The sequence below is a fragment of the Marmota monax genome, unplaced genomic scaffold, assembly GCF_021218885.2.
Source record: "Marmota monax isolate L192 unplaced genomic scaffold, Marmota_monax_Labrador192_F-V1.1 WCK01_AAM20220418_F8-fsc00456, whole genome shotgun sequence".
Taxonomy (NCBI): domain Eukaryota; kingdom Metazoa; phylum Chordata; class Mammalia; order Rodentia; family Sciuridae; genus Marmota; species Marmota monax.
In genome coordinates, this window is record NW_026694592.1 from 163357 (window position 1) to 168660 (window position 5304).

Consider the following 5304-nt stretch of genomic DNA (forward strand, 5'->3'; position numbering starts at 1 on the left):
TATGCATGACTAGGCCAAGAAGATGTTGGTGAGATGGTCCAAAGGTGAGAATGTAGTGGGCTGGAAGGGCCAAGGTGGAGCTATAGGGAGAGGAGGGGCTGCCCATGGGGCATTAATTAGCAGCAGTCTGTTCAGGGGATGCTTTATTAACAATTTCCTGGAAGGGGCAGTATAAGCAGGTAATCTTGGAAATCAAAGGGCTCTGGAAGCAATAATAGTCCAATCTCCCAGGGGTGGTCTTCAACTTCTGGGACCCAAACCGGCTCCATTTTTGATATCTGACCAGATTACAAATCTACACTGACTGCCTGTCTTTAATTCTTGCTTCACAGGTTGGTGAATGTCCTCAATGCTCAGGGAATAAATAACCTACAACTCCACCTTAGCCTTCACTTTCTGTTTGCGTGAATCTTCAATGTAGTCAGGCCTAGGAGTTTAGGACTTTCTTAGTTCCTTGTGCTCACTCATGGGTCTGGATGTGTACACAGCCTGAAGTATGCATGTGGCATTTTAGATATACAAGAATGGCAGAGTATCTTAAAGTACTCTTTGGACATCTCATTCATCAGCTTTTGTTTTATGTATTGTCCTTAGTGTACTGCTGTCTCCAACAATTATTCACTTCTTCAGGGAGTCATATGTCAAATGGTTGCCTCTGATTGTTCTTGAAAATGCACCCCTGGGGGGGAAAAAGCAATTCTGTTGAGGCAAGGTTTAAGTAGGTTTAAGTTTTGCATATTAAGTGTTCTTGTATAGGGGAGGTCTTTGGAACCACCAACAGGCAACACAATGAGGGTTCCCTGGAAATAGGCATTTGAATTCACTCCAAACCTATTCTTTCCCTGCACTAGCTGTCAGACTGTTGTTTGCAAGCTGTTGAATTTTAAGACCATTGTGGAGAGGAGAAAGGGAAATAGAAATAGAGCTAGTTTAAACATCACAAACTTGTTGTTATGATTTCTACATTTTCCTTGAATAAGACGTTGCAGAATTGCTGCAAGGCTTTGGTTAACTTGTGGAGCTCTGAAACAGTTGGATTATTTTTTTTCCAATGTTCTCATTGATTTTAAGAAGGAGAGCACTTTTGAAGGTCATTACTTTATCATTTGTTCTTGCATCATCTGCCCTGGATTAATTTTAAAGTGAAGGGAGCTTCGTAGTGGTGAAACCTATTGACATTTGTTTGTTCACTATAAATCTAAAACCAATACAGTTGTAGCTATTTGAGAACAGTGGTCACAGTTCACGGAATCTGTTACAGTCCCTCTTGTCTATTAGGTACCAGCATTGTCTCTCCCCACCCCCATTACCCCTTCACTTTTTCTCTCACTAAGGGTATTAACTTCTTTCCTTCAGGATCTACAAACTCTCTTTTGTTTTTGAATCACTATAGTTTTCTATAGACCTTGACTGTTGGGAAAAAAAATAAAAGTCATTTCACTGTGCTAAGAGCCAAGTATATGATGCATGGCATTTTTGGTTGAAAGGTGACGCCGCCAGCTAGCCATTGATATGATATGATTATGTTAAGATTTGCATTCATATGGATATTGGACTCCTGCTGTTCACCTCCACCTGCTATGGGACTCCTGGAGCGTTCCCATTGGTTGGGGAAGTACAGTAGGAGGGAGTTCCGGGGAGGAACTCTCTCTGGTGGTTCCAGGAGGAGGCCGCATGGGTGGATCGGAAATCATCCCGGGTGCGTTCACTGAATGTCCTGGATTTCAGAAATAGCCTTCCTTGCCCCATTTTATAATAGTATCTTAATTTCCTCCAAAATAATAAGAATCAATTACATTTTGAACTCTACTCCTACAGCTCTATGTTACTAATCAAATGATTGTGTTCCCTTTAAGCCCTTGTTCAGCCATCTGAGTCATCAGTCACTGGTTATCTATTAATATCAAACCTTCAGAACTTATCCCTCTCATGAGGTGCAGAAAACTATAAAATACTGTACAAAGGGCAGAAGTTTCTTTCTCTTTGGAATATTTCATTTTATCCTTGCCTTTAGTGTCACTCTAGGTAGGAATGTGAGAAAATATATTCATGTGTATGTGGTGTAGACTACAGGACATACTTACAAGTAATCCACAGCTACAATTTTTTGTCCTTTATGGACTCATCAAATGCCTCATGAGTCTTCAGGTAGATTTTGAAACAGATGCGTACACTCAATCTTATATGCACAATTTCTATTTGGCAATAGATTCCTGTTGCACACATTCAAATTTGTTATGTGACAGATGCTATAGTAGCAAGTCCATGATGAATACATTTATAAAGTCGCTTAGAGTTCTTATAAGTTAGAACTTATCACTTATGCAAGCGTAGTGTAAATCCATCATCTGTTTTCCCAAAACAAGTTGAAACAATATAATCTAGTTTAGTATAAGTGGTCCTGAAAGTTCAAAGAAGCACACAAGGGTTGTACCTACAATCCATCTTACTTTGTGGTGGGCATGTTATAGCACTTGTCTCTGAATTTAGAGGATAATGTTAATACATTTTTTCTGGTAACTTATAACTGCATTAACTTGAAAATTAAATTACTAAAAAAGCCAAAATAATTTACTTTGCTCTAGAATCTAATATGCACAAATCTCAGAGGATAATGGAAGTAGTATTTCTGATGCATAAGATGCAATGATCCCAATAGGACAGAAGAATCTACTTTAAAGATAGCTGTCTTACTAATAATGAGTGGATGAGTTGATAGTGACTGTGATCAGTCACAGCCTTCCATGTGGCTGCTTAGGCTTTATCAAAGAATGAGAGTTGAACATCAGATCTAAAATTGCTCTTCTCTGTAGTCATGTCAGTAGATGACTTACTTCTTTTATCCTTTGTTGCCAGTGATTATTTAGATGCCACAGATTTTTGCATGATAAAATGTTCTTGTTATCAGTCACTTTCTGTGGCTTTTTGTGGTAATTGCATCCGAATTTTTTCAGATGGTTAATTGCTAGCACTTGGCCTGTACATCTCCTGAATCTCATTATTTCCACTGAAATCAGAGAAAGCAATATAATTGCAACATCCATCACAATTACCTCCAATCTAGAAAGTACACAAACCATAATATTTTAAAGGATACTAGTGTTCTCTCACTAATCCACTTTTAATTTCTTGTTTAAGGAATAGACTCCAGGTCATCAAAGTGGTATGGATAAGATGTCTGAACAGGTCTACAAAATACATCCATTTCTATAAATTCACTCCCAGAAACTTGCAATATCTTAGTATGTCAGAGAAGGTTCAATTTCACTAATAGAAAATCATTTTTTTTAAGCCCAGGCTTCCATTAAACAATTTAGTAGATTATAAACAACACTCCCATCTCCTCATCACATTAAATCCTCAATTCAAAGTGAGAGTAACTGTAACAGTATTTGGCCTAATCAAGCATTCTACTGCATCCTTTATAATCTAACACCCTAGGAATCCTGTCCCATAATCTTACCCAATTTCTACCAATAAAGGATAAGAAGAACTTCAAACATTTTTCAGACATAAATTGTATGCCTACATGAGAAGATCTATACTTCTCCGTCTGAACTTTGCAACTCTACCCCATATCATGGCTAAAAACAGAGAATGTTCCTGAGACTTGTCCTGAGAACAGCTTTGTGAAGAAATAGCCTAAAAAGGCAAGTATTGTTTTTGTCCCCTTTCCATCTTTCTTTTTGGAAAATGTAAATGCTGATTCCTTTGGAAGGGAAGGCATTGAGCTGCCTTCAAAGCAAGGGAGTTGCAAGACAATTTGGTAATGGTTCACATTTCCCAGCCTCTTCTGTGAATGTTAAAATGTCCCAGTCCTCTATCTCCAAGTCCTATGCTTGATACTTCAGTCCCCTTGATACAGTCTAAGACACTTGCTAGTATTGAATTTTAGTGAAGATGTAGCTCCACAGGCCACAGAATAAGCTTCTGTGCTTGATTATTAGTTATATCAACTTAGAAGTATTTACTAGTCAGGTGAAACATGAAAAACTGAGAAAAGTGACTGAGTTCTGGCCATGAAATGTTTTAACTCATTTTAGGTATCTTGAGAAATAATTTTCTCAATCAAAACTACATCAATAATTTATACATATAAAGGTGATATACCTAATGTGTAAAACAAATCTATGTCTAACATGTAACTTCTGATAAGAGAACCCAGGCCAATAGATAACAACTTTAAAAAATATAGATTCCATTTTAAAATTTAAAAAGCATTTTGCATAATGTACAATTAAAACAGTTTGATTGTGTACTAGTTATTCCTATAAACTGCATTCTAATTACCTTGAAAGAGTTTTTTATTCTCAAATGAGAATAACTAGTCAAATTGTTGTCTTCTCTATTAAGGAAAGGAGCAATTTACTAAGTAGGATTTCTGTATAACAGACTTCATCCACTTAAATTGCATAGTTCAATGAATTTTGATATCTATAGTTTCACCACTATAATCAAGATGCAGAAAAAGTCTGCTGCCTTTCAAACCTTGCTCAGATCCCTTTGATATCCATCCAATAACTCCTTATATTGCATGCAAGTATTAATCTGCTTTATTCACCATAGATACGTTGCAATTTTCCAATTATTATATAAATGGAATTATATAATATTAGATATATATAAATGGAATTACACATTATTTATTCTATTGGTTTTGTTGATTCATCATAATTGTTTTGAGACTGACCCATACTGTTGCAGAGTTATATTATTTTCTCCTTATTGCTGAGCAGTATCTCAATGTTTGTTCATACAATGTTATATTCAACTATACACATATTGATAGACAAAAATGCTTTCTTTCCACTTTGGGGATATAATGAATAAAGCTGTGATAAATATACACATACAAACTTGTGTGTGCCCATGACAGTAAAATGGTAATATCATTATTGTACAAATAAATTTCTGAGGACACTTCAATATATACCACTACATGCTCCTTCTGCAGTGTTATGGTCTCTACATGTCCTTGACAGCACTTTTTCTATTTCAGTCCAAACATTTCTGAAGGACATGTAGCTTACAACAATGAAGTGTTGATGAATTTTTTTTTTCTGATTATCTAAGATTCTTGGTGTTTTCATATGTGTTTACTGACAATGTGCCTATAAAATATTTTCTTTCATTAAATTTTGTTTCTAAATTTTTATTTTTTTGTTGAAAATTATTGTTATAAACATTATTTTATTCAATGTTATTGAGCTATAAACATTTATTAGTATTCTGCATATAATTCTTTGCTGACTATATTAATCAAGAATATTTTTCTTGGACAGGCATGGTGATGCACATCTGTAA